General features: G+C 41.6%; 1 protein-coding gene across 2 annotated transcripts in view; it reads left to right on the forward strand.

The window, feature by feature from the left end:
- Positions 1-20190, forward strand: part of TTC17 (tetratricopeptide repeat domain 17) — a 3338929-nt gene that overhangs the window by 1620749 nt on the left and 1697990 nt on the right. The gene's annotated exons all lie outside the window — the stretch shown is intronic.

Genomic DNA, 20190 nt, shown 5'->3' on the forward strand with positions numbered 1-20190 from the left:
TATGGTCTCCACTATTTGCAGTTCGAAGTTTTGAAACTTCGAGTTTCTGGGTGAAATCCATATGTCTGTTTGTGTATACATACAGACACACACACACACACACACACACACACACACACACACACATATACATATGCACACACATTGATGTGTATATATATATATATATATGTATATATATATATATATATATATATACATACACACTTAATCTGATGAACAAAACTTGTGTTGTGATTGTATTTGTGTGTTGTAGAATTTGTAGGTAAATGAGCAAAACAGGTATGCATTATTTTGTTTTCCTCCATGAGCTTTCTCTTTAGTTCCCCAGGGAATATATCCCCAATACATGATGATTTTCATATTTATCATAGCTGCAGTAGCCTAAGCTTATATAGGTTATATCTTGTGTAGGATGCAACAACCTGACATCTTCCAAAGCAACTTCCATGCATCCAAACCATTTGATCGGTCAAGCTGAGCTGATTGAAAGACAGGTTTGTACTCCAAAATCCTCTGGTATTTCCTGCTACCAAGGAGAGTGGTCTTCTGTGAGTTTTCAAGGATCAACTGCTTGTACTGTTGCAGTGATGGGCAAATAAGTTCCCTTTGGGCAGAAAAACATACTTTGAGGAAAAACCTTTCACATTATCTTTGTTTAAACTTTCCTTTATTTGAAAGTTCATGGGAGCACAGTTTTGTTCGACAGTTTTAAAGTTAATTTAAGCATTCTGAAACTGTTTTTCTGTGGAGAAACTGTGCTTAAATTATTTATTGGGGCTGGTAACTTGTATTAGTGCATTTTACTGTGTTTTTTCTAGGAAAAATAAGTTTTAATACTTAATAAATTTTACCAGCTTGTGCTGCTTAGTTTCCCAGGAAAGAAGCCCCATTATTGGCTTGAACACTGAACAAAGTTCCAGTCCTATGGTCGGCCTTCTTCCAGCAACAAAAAGAAATCGAATTAACAGCCTTTTTTACCACATCAGGCTAGCAACTTGCCCCAGCCCAGAGGTGGATGAGTCAACTGTGGCCAAAGCTGGTTCCTTAAACCACTCATCTTTTTCTCTTTTTCCCAGGATCCTACTGGTGATATCCAGGCAGCCACTGTAGAAAGAGGGTAACCATGTCTTCTGACAGTTGAGTCCCTGTCAGTGGGCGAGGAAGAGCCACTTCCTTCGGTTTTGGGAGAAGGGGCAGGGAAAGTTCTCCTACTTAGCCAAAATGTTGTGCTCATTCCTAGGGAAGCTGTTGCTGCAATTAATAATCCTGTTGGTCCCAACTTCCCTGTTGGAAAAAAGAGCAAACTAAAAACTTATTTTCTTGCCGTAGGTAGTTTTACTGGGCAGGAGTAGTTAGTCTGACAAAGGGTCTTGTTTGTACAAGCTGTTGTTTTTCTTTCAATAAATATCTTTTGTAAATTATCACATATGCCGTAGGCAATCTTACATTTATATAAATGAAAAACATTGACACCACTTTAGTTGCAGACATTATACATAGGTTCATAGGTACGTACTAGGCTATCTGCCCAAGGGCATTTATAAGCCTAGCCAGAAAGTGTTGGCTTTCGCCTCCCTTTTAGATTAGTTTCCTGGGCCTCTGTCCAGCAGGGCCACTGACATGATCCCAGGTGTATATTTACGATTTCCCAACCACTCGTCAAGGTTTCTCTTGAAGAGAGTCAGTGAGGGGCTTTACCTAACATAGATTGGGATTCTATTCCAGAGCGAGGGAAGTCTCTGGGACAGGAATCTATCCCTCCAGCATGTCCTATTTATTGTTGTGCTGAGGTTTAAATCCCTGGAACGTGTGGCTTTAAGAGATTTGGTTTTCCTTAGGTGGAGCATGTCCATTAATTCAGGGTTTGACATGGCCTTGTACGTAACGCAGAGGTAGTCTCTGAGGAGGTGGTAAGCAACCGAGTAAAGATGGAGTTTCTTTAGCCGGGCTGCATAGGCCATTTGTTTGAGGCCCATGATCCTTTTGGTGAGGTACTTTTGCGGTCTTTCTAGCTGTTGCAGGTGTCTAGTAAGGTACATCCCAAATGGGGCATTGAACTCTATTATGGGCCTGATGAGCGATGAGTAGAGGGGCACAATAACCTCTCTTGATCTAGATGCGAACCCTTTTGTGATTAGGTGGGCTACATAGAAGGATTTTCTAACCACTTTGGCAATGTGGTTATCAAAGGAGAGGTTGCTATTTACTTGGGTCCCCAAGTCCCTAATTACATCTTCCGTACTTAGTGGATTACCTCCTTTGTGATAGTTTGTGGGCACTTTATTTTTCCCAAGGGGATGACTATGCACTTTTTGGCATTTAGATTAAGGCCATGATTCTGACACCAGGTATTCATCTCCGTGAGACCCTTCTGGAGAATGTCTGTGTCAGCCGGGGAGTCGATTATGGCCCCCAGTTTGCAATCATCTGCAAACTTGGTCAGCCATAGTCCTCCCGTGCTTGTCTGTACCTCAGAGAAGTATATACCGAACAGGAGGGGTCCCAGGACTGAGCCCTGAGGGATTCCACTTGTATCCGGTTTAGAGTTGGACATAACACCCGCAACTCTGATCATGCGAGTTCTATCCATGAGCCAGTTTGCAACCCGTCTCGTGACATAGGGGTTAATGTTCAAACTGGTAAGCTTTTCTATAATGCCAGAGTGGGGAATGATGTCGAAAGCCTTTGCGAGGTCCAGGCAGGCTGTGTGGACTACCTCTCCCCTCATCTATGGCCTTGGTAACTATTTCAAAGAAATCAACCAGGTTTAGGAGGCATGATCTGCCTTTAACAAAGCCGAATTGGGTAGGGTCCAGTGTCTGGAGATTCCCAATATCTTTGTTTGAGTTCCATGATGATGCGCTCCATGGCTTTGCAGACCATCTAGTCAGGCTTGTAGGGCGATAGTTCCCGGGATCTGCTGTTGCACCACCTTTGTGGAGTGGGATAACTGTTGCTGTACGCCATTCTTTGGGTACATTGCCTGTGGTGAGGCTGAGCTTGAACAGTGAGTTTAGGTGAGGGGTTAGTTCATTTTGGAGCTCGTGTAGGATGCAGCCTGGGATGCCATCTGGTCCCATTGATGCTGTGTTCTTGGCTTTGGAAAGGGCTGTTTTCACCTGAGTGTCTGTGATGTCTGAGGCTCTACAATCTTCTGGAATGGACACGGGTCCTTTAGGGGGTGGGGTAAAGTTTTCACTGAACCTGATATAGCCTGTCATAGTCAGTTGAGAATTATATGGCTCATTCAAATCCTGCCTCTTAAACCTTGTTCCTTTTCTGCAAATATTGTTCACACAATTCCCATTTTTTCTATGTAGTTTGCTCTGTCCCTTTTCTAAGATCCCAATTCCAGTTGTTTTATCTATGTTACTATATTCACTACTTGTAGTAAAGTTGGTCTAGACTTTGATTACTATTTTGTAGTAATTGCTTTTTTGGCAGCCACCATACTTAGACTTTGCAAGGTTTTACTATGTCTGTGCAATTCCAATTCTGTAGCACAACTCAAAAAAGATGATCTCCCCAGTCAATCCAATCCTCTCACCCAGCATCTTTGACAGAGCGGTTCACAGGGAATCTGTAAAGTCTGCCAGCTCATTACACTCCCAACAAATGTTCCCAGCCACATCTTTCTTACCCATCACACCTCTAGCATTTGCTATCCACCTGAGAAAAAAATCTTTGGAGTCTACTTTTGTGTATAAAATACCTATTTAAACACTTCCAGGCAAAGATCCTAAATCCATTTAGACTTTGTTGCACGTGTGGGAGATAGACATGTATTCCCCATTCTCTTTCTGAATTTCTAAATTGCTTATCCAGTCGCTTTTCCCAATCCTTTCTAAGCTCCTCTGATAAATTTTTATAATTATCTTGCAATATTTTATATGCTCTACTAATTATTCCTTTTTTAATGGCAACTTCTGTTCTACATTCTATTAAATACTCTACCAGTGCTGGTCTCTCATTTGACACCCCTATTTCATTCTGTTTGCCTATCCTCTGTCAATCCTTGATAGTGAAGGCAATCTCTAACTTGCAGTCCAAATAAATTCTTGGCCTCTTCCCATTCTGTTACCTTTCCCTTTCTAGTTATTTGCTCCCAATACCGTGGTTCCTTTGCCAGTTTTCTCCAATAAATTCTAGCCGCCTCTTGCCTATTATCTGTATCCTTAACCACAGTCACCCATATCAGCGGAGTCTTTTCTCCATTCTAATGCTGGTTAGAATAATCCCTGCTATTTTATGAATATTATACTGTGTGATTTTTTTCTCCTTAACAGTTTGAATCCAAAATCCCAAGCTCTCCTTATTTTTTGAGCTTTCCCCCCTGTGTATCATCATCATTCCTTTTCAATTTGAATTATAGTTTTCTGCTTGTGCTGTGTATAAGAGACTTAACTGTGTTGCTCTAAAATACTCTTTCAAATTGGGTAACCCAGTCCGCCTTGTTCTGTTGGAAAAATCGGCTTATTCCACTTGTCCCTTGCTGCCTTCCCATCCCAGATAAAATCCTTCAACTCTTTAATTGCTATCCACAGCTTCTCTGTTGATAAAATATGCCTGACCTGTGTACAAGACTAAAGGGACTAAAAATAATTTAATTGCTTGTATCTTAGTATTCATATCCATATAACAAAGCTTCCAGTTTCTCAATTTTTGTATTATCTTCTATTTAGTCTCTTCCCACATATCCTTAGCTGCCGCAACAGTTGTTTCTAATCCATACTCCTAAATAATTTTATTATGTCCCCATAACTATGAATCTTGTTGGACCAATTTGTGTGTGGGTACATAATTTAGCACACTATTGCCTTTATTTTAGCTTCTTTCATTTTATATCGAGAGGATTTAAAACAGTCTTACAATGTTCTACAGCACTGTAATGTCTCTTTCTGGTTTTGTTAAATATGAAATAATGTCCTCTGCAAATAGAGATAGCTTTTCCTGACTACCATACCAATTATATCCTTGAATTTCTGAGTCCCTTACTTTGCCAGTGGTTCAAATATAATGCAAACAACAAAGGGGGAAGGGAGACAGCCCTGCCTGGTTCCTCTACTCAAGCAGAAGTTATCAGAGAGGACCCCACCTACTTTAATTTTCACCTCCAATCCCTCATAAATATACTTATCAACCTTATAATTGTATCAGGGAAAGCAAATGCTTCCATTGCCCTGCTCATGAAGTCCCAGTCTACTCTGTCAAATGCTTTGTCTGCATTAAGACCCACCAGAAACGGTGGTATTTTCTTAGTCTGCTTCCCTCTGGATCATCAGTGTTCTGTTAATATTGTGAGATGTTTGCTTCCTCTTCACAAAACTACACTGATCCATATCTATCAATTTTGGTATTACTTTTTTGCCATTCTTTTAGCCGTTATAGACATAAACACTTTATAGTCCTGGTTTAGTATTGAAATGGACATATGTGAAGCTGGATCTGATGGATCTTTATCCTCTTTAGGTATTACTGTTAAAACCGCCTTCTTCCAGGATGCTGATACTACTACTCTTAAAATGCTGTTTATCTTTATAATTTTTTTCCCTCCTAGCTTTCAAATGTCCACAGGAATGCCATCTATTCCTCGGAACTTTCCTGTAAATTGGTTATACATAGCCATTTTTATCTCATCTCTTCCTATCCTGTTATTAATTGAGCCTCATCTACCTCTAACCTTGGCATATTTAATTCTTCCATAAACATTTCCATTTGTACCTTTTCATGATTTCCATATTTCTCTGCTTTTATACATCCTTTCATAAAATTTCTGAAATATTTCCAAATCTTCTACAGGATCTCTTGTTATCTTCTTTGTTATAGGCTCCCTAAGCTTGGTGACCGTCCTTTGTACTTTGTTACCTGTGTCATTGTGCTAGCAGTTTGTGCTCTAGAATTATCAAAAAACAGTTGCTTTTAACAGCAATCTTTCTAAACTTGTGCATATTGTCAAGGTAATCCTTAATTTTTTGTTTAGTATTTTGCAGTTGCTCCTTTTTTATTCTGACATTCCCCCTTTTTTACAATGCTTTAACATGTCAGTCCTCCTAAATAATTATTTCTACTTTATTTCCACTCTAGTTTTAAACTCCACTTTAATTTTATCCCACACTCTAGCTGTATTTTCAGAAGAAATTTCTATCTTCTCTAGTAGCTCCTGAATTATTTCCAGTATTCATTTCTTAAATTCCTTTGTTTTCAGCCAATAGGTGGGAAAGTGCCAGTGTCTCATTTTTGTTTCATTACCTTGCATTTTTATTTTAGTTATTATTGGTGCATGATCTGAAATAGTTATTGGATGTGTTTCAAGATTTTCAATTAAATGCACATGTTCCTGTGAGATACAAATTCGATCTAGCCTAACACAGTTTTTATATCTTGGAGAGTAATATGGAAATGCAAAACATTTTCAAAAATCTACCCTCCTTTATGTTTTACCTTCTAGGCCCCCAGACACATCTTCAGTATTGCAAACCAAATTCCAGTCTCCAAGCTGTAAGTAATATTCCTTGCTGAAAGCTGATTATATCTCCCAATATTTTCTTTAGCTCTGTTATAGCAGTTTTAAGTGAAATGTAAATGCATGCCAGTGTAATCCTCCTCCCTTGCCAGTAGCCCCTTAGTACTGTATATCTTCCGTTAGTATCTTTTTTCCCCTCTTCTATCACTGTTGGAGCTCATTTTGCATTTAATATAAGTACTCTTCTTTTCCTTTGCCCCAGATATTCCCCTGAATAACTGTCCTGAAAACCTTTATCAAATTCACATGTTCACTTCTTTCCTGGTGTCTCTTGTACATGGCTATTTGCACTCCACCTTTTTTTTAATATAGTTCGCTACTTTCTTTTCTATATTTGTCTGTAAGACCATTCCAGATTGAAAGACATTACAGAAGGCATTTTTATTTAGTTACCACCTTTTAATAACTTTTTTTTGTTAAATGTCTTGTTCCAACTTGTATGTTACATGCATATACTGTTTGGCAGGTTGGTCTTTTATACAGTTGTTTCTTGTCATATCCATTTGAGCCTATGCCACATTTTGCGTAACTTGGCCATTTCACACTGAGCTAATCGGAGGAAGGGCTCTGAGCCAACTAATCTGGGATATACAACATTAAGTATTCTGTTTTTTTTTGCTTATTTTTACGAGTTATTTATAACACTTTTATTGTCTGTATATGCTTTTCTAGCTAGTTTCACTGTGTGTGTGAGGTATTAACTAGAAATTGTCTACAATTGTTAAGCATCTGGTTGGGTTTGTTTCTTCTGACTTCCTGCTAAGGAGTGTATTATATAATTTGTTTGCAGTTAAAAACATTCTCTAGAGTCTCCTTGATCCTTTATTTGTTTCAACATTTCTGCAGTTTTTTTGTACCCAAGTAGTGTGGGTAGTGTAGCATTGTCTATATTCAGGCTTGTGTTTTGGGCCTAGTTGTTTGTTAGTAGAGGCTGTGTGCCTGAGCACATGTTCCAGGCCATCATAGCTTAGCCAAAGCCAGTATAGCATTTCAGTGAGAGAAAATTGTTTATGGTCATTGGCTGATTGAGGTTACCTGGACTTACGGCTTGGAGTAAGCACCTCATTGGTTCTTTCAAGCTTTTTTTTTTTTAAAGTTGTTTCATGTTTCAACTTTGTTACTTAAGTTAACTTGAGTGTTTCTGTCATTTCACACTGAGCTAATCGGAGGAAGGACTCTGAGCCAACTAATCTGTGATATATAACATTAAGTATCCTGTTTTTTTTTGCTTATTTTTGCAAGTTATTTATAGCACTTTTATTGTCTGCGTATACTTTTCTAGCTAGTTTCACTTTATGTGAGGTATTAACTAGAAATTTTCTACAATTGCTAAGCATCTGGTTGGGTTTGTTTGTTCTGATTTTTGTTTCCCACCCTCCCTATTGGTATCCTGGTTTTATACTTGGCTTTGCAGTTGCCCGCCCCTACTGTAAATTTGATCTGGGACACTCCTCCCAGTCTAGAGCTATTACCTCAGTCTACCTAATCCAGGGAGAACATTTGAGAAGGCCAACCCAGTTAGTTTCTGCTTCTCCTTTCCCCTTTCTACTTTACAAAAAATAAATGTCTAAGCTTGTTTCCTGCCTTTCCCATAAGTTGTCTAATCCAGATACAGATTTGCTATATCCAGGACTGTGTTTGTAAGCTTTTGAGCCCCCAAACCTTTCTGTGTTGGGGGAAAGCCTTCTAGCTTAATTCTGTTTCTTAGAACTAGCCAGTTTTCTAGTTTCAGCACTTAAATCTGTTTCTTTGAGCTCATCACTTGTTCAGAACTTATTGTAAGCACTAAATAAGCTACAAATTACTACAGCGCTCAACTTTCTTCATTTGTTTAGAGGAAAACAGTTTTTATTATTTAATAAATACGCACCTGTCCAGGCATGTCTAAGGGTCAGCTCCCATTTTTTTCTCCTCCTACCTGATGAATCTGGGCATCTTGGGGCAATGCAGCAATTGCCTCGTACACAGGCAACCCTCTCCTCCTACCACCCAACACTACAACCTGTGAGAGGTGCACTTATATAGCCAAACTGGAAGCAAAGTTCTCTTCACCCAAGACTGGACTAGGCAGTCAAGAGGAGAAGGTAAACACTTGCACCACACCATACTCATCACATAGTCCCTCAAAACCCACAGCACCAAAACACACACACACAGAAACACAAAACACACACCTACATTCACGGAGGCTCTCAATAAAAATCTACCCAAGCAACAGGGACCTCCAAAGCAGAAACGCAAGCAACTTCCACCCCCCCCAACACAACCCAAATGACACATAGCCCACAATCTCATTGTGCCACTCAACCACAGCCCATAAGACATAACGTACCCAACACACACTAGTCATAGGTGACTCTAGTCAGGCATACTGGTGTTCCACTCCCCAAGCTAAACAAGGATAAAGTTACTGTTAGCTGCCTGTCAGGAGCCAGGCTCCGCCACATAACGCACACACTCGGGTCACTCCACAACAAGTACAAATATGACTGTCATTGTCCATGTTGGTGTGAATGACCTGAGATGTACCTCCCTGGACTACATGGAGAGACATGGAGGAGCTGTCCGATCTTGTAGCCCAGGCAGGTATGACCCTAGCCCTGAGTAGCATCCTGCCATCACCCCGAATGATACCACAGTACAAGGACAAAATGATTGATTTTAACAATTGGCTAGCTTCTGGTGTCATTCTAAGGGGATCCAGTATCTGTCTAACTGGGATGACATAATCGACAGACCACGATGCTTTGCCAGAGATGGCCTACACCTGTCGCCCTTGGGATTCCGGATACTGGCTAAGGCTCCTTGCCACCCCTATAGTGCCTTTTTTAGGCAAGGTTCAAATGACAAATTCACCACCGTAACCGGTACAAGCAAACAAAATCTGAGGGTAACTCTAATTAATGCTAGAAGTCTAAACCTCAAAATGCACTCACTCGAGGCACTCCTTAAAATGGAGAACATTGACATCTGTGCAGTGACAGAGACCTGGCTCAAGACTCCAGAGACCTGATTCAGGGCTCCAGAAAGCACCCCTGCATTACCAGGCTTTAATTCATACCACACCTTTTGACTACCTAACCTGGACTAAAACACTAAAGGTGGAGGTGTGTCCATATTTGTTAAGGATATCCGCACCTCTAGGCTAGTTGCTCAGCGTAATGCATCCGACATTATCCAAGTGCAATTAACTCTGGGCAAGACCGCAGTCCAAATTGTAGCTTGCCACAGATCCCCCACCATGCCCCAGGATTCCCACTCCTCCTTTCTTGATATACTGGAAAGTATTAGGGTACTAACACCCTAATAATGGGCAATTTCAACTACCCCACCATTAACTAGGAAAACTACTCATGTACCAACTCTTGTGCTCATTGTTTTCTGGAATTCATAAATTCCAATGCCTTGGATCCACTTCTCCACACCCCCACCAGGGGCAGCGATATCCTAGACCTGGTTATTGCCAACATGGGCAACCAGTGTTCCACACCAGAGGTCAATTCCTTCTTGGTCAGATCCAACCACAAGCTAATCACCCTAGACATCCACATCCCACCCCCACCCCCCATTAGGGAAACAACCGTAAAAAATTTCTCCAAAGCCAACTTCACGCTTCTTAAGACAGAAGTGGCAAACTTCACAACACCCATGCTGACGGACAGTATAGGTACGACTGCAGAATCCATACAAATGCACTTTATAAGCACTTACACGAGTGCATGGATCATGCAATCCCTAACTGAACCAAGATGCTATCCTCCAAAAAAAGGAAGCCAATCTGGTGGTCCTGTGCCTTAAACGAACTCTACAACAGAAGAAAGAAACTGTTGCAAAAAAGAGTTAAATCCCATGATTGGAGGAACTCCGTGGTCAGCCTCAGTAAGAAGCTGAGTTCCCTCATAAAGCCCTCCAAAGCTAGTTAAGAAAACAAAGTTGCCACTGATTCTAAAGACAACCACAAAGCATTCTATAGCTATGTTTAGAATCTCAATGGCAACACTCAGATCTGCTCTGAGTTACAGCACAATGGCACTAAATATACAGAACCAATTGATATTGCCAACATCCTGGCAGATAGGTTCAGTGCTAACTTTATCCCTCTCTCACTCCCTAAAGGGCTCATCTCTATACCAGAAGAATGCAAAGTTCCTGTAATCATGGCTGCACAAAAAAAAAAAAAAAAAATACAAAGCCAAAAACACAGCATCCATGGGACCTGACAACATCCCAGGCTGCGTTCTACATGAACTACAGAACGAACTGGCACCCCACCTAAGTACCATGTTCAATCATAACCTCACCTCTGGCTTTGTGCCCACTGAATGGTGCACAGCAGTAGTTATCCCACTCCACAAAGGGAGAGCCAGCACGGACCCTGGAAACTACCGCCCCATTAGCCTGACGAACCTGGTCTGCAAGGCTATGGAACATATAATCATGGAACTTATAAACAATGATATTGGTAATCTCCAAACTCTGGACCCTACCCAGTTCGGGTTTGTAAAAGGCAGATCATGTCTCCTAAACCTGATGGACTTTTTTGAAGCAGTCACCAAAGCTGTAGATGAGGGTAATGTGGTTCACACAGCCTTTCTAGATCTCGCCAAGGCTTTCAACACCATCCCCCACTCTGCAGTTATAGATAAACTCACTAAACTGGGTATAAATCCCTATGATACGAGATGGGTTGCCAACTGGTTCACTGACAGAACCCACACTGTGAAAGTAGCAGACTCTAAATCAAACTTCAGACCCAGTGACAAGTGGAGTACCACAGGGTTCAGTCCTTGGTCCTCTCCTGTTTGGTATCTACTTCTCTGAAGTACAGGCTAACACAGATGGTCTTTGGCTAACAAAGTTCGCAGATGACTGCAACCCATGAGCCATAATCAAAACTCCTAACAATGTGGACCTCCTACAAAATGGCCTCACTGAGACAGATGCCTGGTATCAAAGCCATGGCCTCAAGCTGAATGCCAAAAAGTGCATTGTCATCCCTTTTGGTAAAAACTCTGTACCCATGAACTACCACATAGGCGGTAGTCTACTTAACACCAAAAGTATGATAAGACTTGGGCCACAAGTGGACAGTAGTTTCTCCTTTGATAATCACATCGCCACAATAGTCAGGAAATCATTCTATGTGGCACATCTCATCACAAAAGATATCTCATCCAGGAAAAAAGAGGTTGTTGTTCCCCTCTACTCATCACTCATTAGATTCATTATAGAGTACAACACCCCTTTTGGTATGTATCTCACAAGACATCTACAACAACTGGAAGGGCCACAGAAATACTCACTAAGAGGATTACCAGCCTCAAACAGATGCCCTACACAGACAGTCAAACACCAGCTTTACTCTGTCGCATATCACCTACTCAGAGGCGATCTCTGCCTAACATACAAAGCTATGTCAAACCCAGAGCTGTTGGACATGCTCCACTTAAAGAAATCCCAATCCCTCTGAGCTACACACTTTAGGGACCTAAACCCTTGTCACCACAATAAACAAAACATGCCGGAGGTATAGATTCCTCTCCCAGAGACTTTCCATACTCTAGAGCAAACTACCTATCTATGTCAAACAAAGCAAGCTCCTCATTAGCACACGTCACAAAAAATCTTGATTGGATGGGAGATAGCAAATTCACTCCATGGATCACTTCTGTGGCTCTGCTTGACAGGGGCACAGGAAAATAATTTTCTTGGGTGGGAAAAGCCAGAGTACCATTTAGCTAGGCTTATATAGGCCCTAGGGGTCAATATCCTAGTACCTACCTAAGAACCCATGAAAGCCCTCAAACAGAACAAACCCCTCTACAGCCTATTAACTTAATATACAAAAATATGTAGATCTTCGAATGCTGAAGTTTTTGCTTCCTAATAACAAGTGTTCTAAGTTGACAGCCACACAGACAGGCTAGCGCTTACCACAAAGAAAGGTTAGTCACTGTAAGATGCAGGGTACAGCCTGTGCTTATTAGTATGTTATTTGATTTTGTCTGTTTATAGTTCTCCCAGCTGAGAAAACATTTTAATGCTTTCAGTAAACACTTTCTCCAAGCCATTTCTCTTTATCAAATAGTCTTCTAGTGATATACAAGCCAGACACAAAACTAAGAGTTCGTTGTTTACCAGAAAAAAGCCTTATAGTCAGTCGTTTTAAATGACGTGCTTTGCAATGAACTTCTACTGTAAAACTTCTCGCATCTTATCCCAGCCATTTCCCAGTGCAATCATGGGAAAAAGCACACTGATTTTCCTTTGGTCATACTCTCTTAACTAAATCTTTCCTCTCTCCCCCTTTTTTTTATTTTACATTGCAACGCCTACATTTCTTAAAACTGAACAGGGAGAAAGAAAATAAAAACCTGTTTATATTAGTATCCCCATTGCATTTAAAAAATTGAGAAAACTTTACTTAGTCTAATTGCTTTCGTCTTAAATGTAAAGCCTTTCCAGATAGGAAAACCCCTGATTTTTTTCAGAATATATTATGTCTTAGCCAATTTCTCTTTTTTTTTCTTTTCCTTCAGCCAATCCCAATGTTCGTGTTACCCTGCTGCAGTCATCACACTTGGGTTATCCTGTCGTCAGGCGGTCCCACAGTCGACCTGAATTCTAAAGTCTTGGTCCAGTGTCGGTTGCTGTTGCTTCTTCCCTGACGTCAGTGTGCCAGGGGTATATAGGAGGCATCCAACGCCATTTTCTCCAGTCTTTCTTGCTGTGCGGTGCCCGGAGCAGAAGCAGTTCGCAAGTGCCGGTCGGCTGACTCCTGAGATTTTCAGGAATTTAGATTTTCAGGAATTTCAGATCCGAAGTCTTCAATAAAGCTAAGTACCCGTTGGGGAAACTTTTCTTGCCTCAGACCGATGTCAGAAAAAGTTAACAATTGTATTTCTTGTGGGAAGCAAATACCTCAGAAGGATTTTCATCCTAGGCCCAGACCACTACGTCACTGGTTGTCAGTTTTGTGCTAGGTTCAAAAAGTGAACTATAAAGTGACGCTTTGATTTCGCTTGACACTATTTCGGTAGAAAATTTAATTACACTATGCCGTCGGAGCAACCGACTACCGGCGTGCACAAAACGCAGAGATAAGGACAGACAGCCTAGATCCAAGCCAGACTCCGAGGCCTCGGCTGGGCTGGTCGCGGGTTCACCGGTTTTCAGTGAGGTGCCTACACAGCCCCTGGCTACCGCAGAATTGGAACCCCAGATCGCTTCGGATTCTCTGGCAGAGAGTTTTAGGCCAACGCCGCCATTTTCTTTAGGCCCTACCGACGACACTGCAGAAGGAGAAGCCAGTGCTGCAGAAACACCTTCGGTTTCTGAAGGTGTCTTCAGACCGACTACTCTCACCATAAAATCTTATGCTAAGCTTAAGACTCCTCTTAAACCAAAAATGACTGCACTTCAGTCTCCAGTTCAAGGCCCCATGCCTAAGAAACAGATGCTTAAAATGGCTGAAGATTTGATTTCTTTAATCAGGGGTTCCCAACCCCCACCCGACAAAAGGCCTAGACAAGAGGAGGATTATGCCCCCTCTGATCAAGTGTCTGTTTCCTCAGGCTCCTCTGAGGAACAAGATTACTCCTTTCCCCCTTATGAAGATTCTGATGCTGAGGATTCCATTCCTTCAGCTTCTCCCCCTGAAGACTATTCCTTTGGGGAAACCTTACATACCATGAGGGAACATTTCCACTGGGAAGGTCAGGACTACTCCGACTCAAAGAAAAGGCTCAGAGAGTTTCTTTTACTCCCGTAGCACAGACCACTTGCTATCCCCCCAGTTTTAGACATTGTTGATGATGTTTACTTAGAATCTAGTCTAAATCCAGATGCTCTGCCTCCTGCTCCAGCCAAATCAGATAGATACTATAGAGTGCCTGACTCACACAGATTCCTTTACAAAACCCCTGTTGCTGACCCAGTGACGATCTCCCAGGGTCCCAAAGGGGCTAAGTCTTCCATGGCTAAAAATCCTGTACCCTCTGAAAGGGACTTCAGAGCACTAGATAGGTGGGGGAAGAAGATTTACACCTCAGCCACTCTAGCTATGAGAGCACTAAATTGTCAATTTCACATGCTTAAATACCAGCAATTTCTAATGTCTCAAATAAAACAAAAGATGAGCACACACCCTCAACAATCTGAATTGAAGGAAATGCAGGATCTGTTGCATGCAGCTGAACAGGTGGGCAAACATACTTTACAATGTGGATTTGATTCCTTGGAAGCTTCCTGTAGAGCAGCTGTTACTGGGTCTGTTATACGCAGGTATGCTTGGTTAAAGGAACAAACTCTGCCTGATCATGTTAAAGCAAAGTTACTAGATGCACCCTTACAGCAATATGTCCTATTTGAGGTTAAAGCAGAAGAAGTCTTAAAGAAAATGGAGGATAAGGCAAAATCTATGCAGACTGTCAAAGATTTCTTACAGGTTCAGCCCCCACGTTTCAGCAGAAATTGGCCAACAAAGAATTGGTCCTTTCCAGCTACTGATAGACCACAGAGGGGTAAATACAGACGCCCAAGGGGCAGAGGACAAGCACAAACCCATTACAAACCTCGACAATGGGGCACTGCAACACAGAAGGGAGGAGAAGACAGGTTCCAAACTACTAGAAGGCAAACACAATGACTTAAACCTCAAATTGCCAAGCAAAACTCTCTTGGCAGCTCCCGTGGGAGGAAAATTAGCACTTTTTACAGACAATTGCCGCATCATCACAAAGGACAAATGGGTCCTAGACATTATCTCACAAGGATACAGATTCCATTTCCACACCTTGCCAATGATAAAAGGAATGCCAAACCTGCCACAAAATCAATGGGCAGAGGCACAAAAACAAATTACAGCTCTCATGGACATGAGAGCCATTCAACTGGTACCTACACGGGAGCAAGGCCAAGGATTTTACTCCAGGCTCTTTCTAGTCCCCAGAAATGACAATGTTTGGAGACCCATTCTGGACCTTTCAATTCTAAACACCTTCTTACAAGTACCCAAATTCAAGATGCTAACACTACAGCAGCTTCTTTCCATATTGGGCAAGAAAGCTTGGCTAGTAACGTTGGACCTCAAGGAGGCATACCTGCATGTCCCTATCAGACAAAATTGCAGAAGATACCTCAGTTTCATTGCAGGTACAACCCATTACCAATTCTCTACACTGCCCTTTGGTTTATCCACTGCGCCCAGGGTCTTCAAAAAATGCCTGGCACCAGTAATTGCATACTGCAGACAGAGGAATTCAAATATATCCATATCTGGATGACTGCCTCACCCAAGCAGAAAGCAAGGACATTCTCTTACATCTGGCTTTTGTAAAACACCTTCTAAGTTGCTTAGGGTACACAGTAAATGAAAAGAAATCAAAACTAGTACCCTCACAAAATATGACATTCCTGGGTGCCAGCTTGAATACAATGGCCCAGATGGCTTATCTGACGCCAAACAAACTACAACTGACTCAATACTTCAAAACAATGGCAACAAAGACCCAACTCCCTGCAAGAAAAATTCTGCAGACCTTGGGCTTCATGGCATCTTGCATACTACTAATACCATTTGCAAAACTGCATATGAGGAAATTTCAGTGGTACCTAAAATGCGTATGGACTCAACACATCCACAGCTTGGACACAATGATATCTCTCATTCCCTGCCTTCAACAAGAGTTTCTATGGTGGTCACAAGCATGTCAACTCAACAAGGGTCAGCCTTTCACCTTACCCCCAACCAGGCAAACTATGACTAGAGATGCATTGGACTAAGCCTGGGGGGCACACATGGCAGGACGGTGCGTTCAAGGCATATGGACTGCAGATCAAAGGAATCTGCACATCAATCAAAAAGAAATGCTAGCTGTACAGAATGCCCTGACAGCCTTCAAGGACCTCTTACATCCAGGACAGCTTACAATAAGGACAGACAACACCACAGTAATGTGGTACATAAACAAGGGGGTACACACTCCTACCCTCTATGCAGGCAAGCAATGACCTTGTGGAACACAGCACTGGCTTACCGAGTTCAACTACAAATTCAAATTCCTGCCAGGAAAAAAGAACACATTGGCAGATGACCTAAGCAGAAGCATCATGGATCCCCATGAGTGGAAACTGGATCCACAAGTATTTGCAATGATAACTCAAAAATGGGGGCACCCAGACATAGACCTGTTTGCCAGCCCCCAAAACTATCAGCTAACAAAATTTTGTACAAGGACATTTCACCATCAAGCTTGGAAAGTGGACACACTCTCATTCAGTTGGAAAAACCTGACAGTATATGCCTTCCCTCCATTGCCCCTTCTCACAAAGGTGCTGCTGAAAGTCAGGATGGAGAGACTCAGAATGATACTCATTGCACCAGACTGGCCACACCAGCACTAGTACCCACTATTAAGGAATATGACCCAGGGCCCACCATGGATTTTACCTCAAATTACTCATCTGCTCACACAGCAAGACAGATTCTACACAGCCAGCTCAAAACCTTAAGTTTGGCTGCATGGCAAATCACCTAAGCAACCAGCCAGCTCCTCTTTCTCAAGCTGTTATGGATGTTATTCTGGAAGCCAGGCAGCCCAGCACCAGGAAGGCCTACTCAGACAAAGGGAAAAGGTTTTGTGCCTGGAACCAAGCTAAATGTCAAAATACCTTTCAGCCAGACATACCTCAGATTCTACAGTATTTAACTGAGATGTTACACAAAGGACTTTCTTTTTCATCAATTAAAATCCACGCCTCAGCTATTTCAGCTCACTACAACACGGATCCTCCTTTATTTTCACATCCGCTTCTAAGGCAGTTTCTCAGAGGGGCCAGAAACATTAGACCCCCCAGGAGAGCACCTACACCAACATGGGACCTCAATTTTGTTCTGGAAATACTTATGCTACCTCCATTTGAACCAGCTTTCTCAGCTGACTTAAAGTTTATATCATGGAAGACTGCCCTGCTGCTAGCAATAACTTCAGCCAGAAGAGTCTCAGAGCTTCAGGCACTAATGGCAGTAGAGCCTTTCCTCATTTTTCATCGAGACAGAGTTTCTCTATGAACTTAACCCCTCCTTTATGCCTAAGGTGGTATCCAGTGTAGCTCTAAATCAAACCATCCATTTTACCCCCCTTCTTTCCAAATCCACAGAACAAAGGAGAAAGACTCCTGCACTCCTTGGACATTCACAGGCAACTACCTTACTACCTGGATAAAACTAAGGTTTTCAGAAAATCTGACCAGCTCTTTGTATCCTATGCTACAGCTTCACAAGGAAAGGCTATCTCAAAACAGACCATTTCCAAATGGATAGGACATTGCATTCGTTTTGCTACACCCACCATGGAAAACCAGTTCCTGCTAGCATAAGGCCCCACTCTACCAGGGCAGCAGCTACATCTACAGCCTTCCTCAGGGGGGTCCCAACCAAGGATATTTTGGAAGCTGCAACTTGGAGTTCAGTACACACCTTCACCAAACACTATGACTTACCACTTTGCTCTAAGACTAGAGCTGGCTTCACCAATGCAGTTCTGCAGGGCCTTCTAGCCTCCTCTAACCCTGTTTGACTCCACCTCCCATCCTTAGCTTTGGGATTCTACCCAAGTGTGATGACTGCAGCAGGGTAACACTATGAACATAGTACAGTTTTGTACCTAACTACCAGAGCCACGGATGTCAAAACCAACGTTTTAATGTTAAAATCCACAAGTAAATGCAGAAATCAATCCCAAACACATAAACGCTTGATTACAAAAATTGCGTTTTCGTCTTATACAAACTGACTTCTTCAGATACCCTCCATTAAGTAAATCAACCTTTATATACAATACTTAAAAAAAAAAAAAAAAAAAAAAAAAAAATTGCCCAATCAATGCAGTCTTAGTTAAAAAGTTAATTATATAATTATTCTAAATAATTATTCTAAATACATGGGCAGGAGGCAATACTAATTATATAATTATCTTTTTAACTCTAAGACTGCATTGATTGGGCAATTGTTTTTTTTAAGTATTGCATATAAGGGTTGATTTACTTAATGGAGGGTATCTGAAGAAGTCAGTTTGTATAAGACGAAAACGCAATTTTTGTAATCAAGCGTTTGTGTTTGGGATTGATTTCTGCGTTTACTTGTGGATTTTAACATTAAAACGTTGGTTTTGACATCCATGGCTCTGGCAGTTTGGTGCTTCACTTTTGTTTCTTGGTTTTAGTGTACCAAATTTCCTTTTGGATTTCACAGTTTTGTACCTACCATAAATGTAGATGTTCGAGTGTATACCCTGCTGCAGTTCCAGGTTACCCTCCCTCCATCCCCTCTGACCTAACTAAAACCTTTCAATGCCTTAAAATCTGATACTACCTTTGTGGTGCATTTGCTTGTAGCTGGAGGGATGTTTTGTTTGTGCTAAACTTTTATTATTGGTACTATCTACTGACCACCATTTTGGGGGGCACCTGACATCTGGGGCAAGAAAAACTGAAGAAAATGGCGTCAGATGCCTCCTATATACCCCTGGCACACTGACGTCAGGGAAGAAGCGACAGCAACAGACGCCGGACCAAGACTTTGGAATTCAGGCCGATTGCGGGACCGCGTGACAAGAGGATAACCCAAGTGTGATGACTGCAGCAGGGTATACACTCAAACATCTACATTTATGGTAGGTACAAAACTGTACTTTCCATCAGACTGTCTCCAGTTTCTCTCTATCAGATTGTCTCCATGGAGACATGAAAATCAGACAGCCAGTTTCTCTCTATCATATTGTTTCTATGGAAACACAGACCAGCTGCAGAAATGGCACTAAGTATACATGCATTTGGTATAAAAAAGCCTCATAATATTCAATATTCTGTTTCATTTACTTGCTCTCTCTCAGAACTAATCAATCTAAGGTCCTTAATACAGTAATCTCCCCATGCAAGAATGGTAAAGCACATTAATGCTAACTTTGCCATGACTTTTTAACCAGGTTTTATTTTTTATGCATTGAATTGCCTATATTTCTCAAAACTGTACAAGAAGAAAGAGAAAAGAGGGGAGAAAAAAACAGCAGCACCTGTTTACAATCCCCATTACACTTAAAATAGCATGCAAAGAAAACCGTACATCACAAATATATTTACTATTAAGAAAAGAACATTTTCTTTACTTAGCTTTCTCCCCTCTCTTCCCTCCCCAAAGCATTTTTCTGAAAATGAATGACATGACGGTAAGGCATATATGTCAGGGTCACTCATAAATCCAAGAAATTTTGAAAAAATGCAGTATTTCCAGATTTTCTTGTTATGTCATATTTCAGAAATATAATTATTGCATTGTAGGGTGCCTAGAGAGGAGTTGTGGTATTGTATGAGGAAGTCTGGAGTGTCCGAGAAGTATGTAAGAGTGGTACGGGATATGTACGAGGGTAGTGTGACAGCGGTGAGGTCTGTGGTGGAAGTGACGGATGCGTTTAAGATTGAGGTGAGATTACATCAAGGATCAGCTCTGAGCCCTTTCTCATTTGCAATGGTGATGGACAGGTTGACAGACGAGATCAGACAGGAGTCCCTGTGGACAATGATGTTTGCAGATGACATTGTGATCTGTAGTGAGAGTAGGGAACAGGTGGAGGAGACCTCAGTAGTTCAGAGTAACGGTGAGTGTG

This window comes from Protopterus annectens, chromosome 9.part0, assembly GCF_019279795.1.
Source record: "Protopterus annectens isolate FY-2018-M chromosome 9.part0, PAN1.0, whole genome shotgun sequence".
NCBI lineage: Eukaryota > Metazoa > Chordata > Ceratodontiformes > Protopteridae > Protopterus > Protopterus annectens.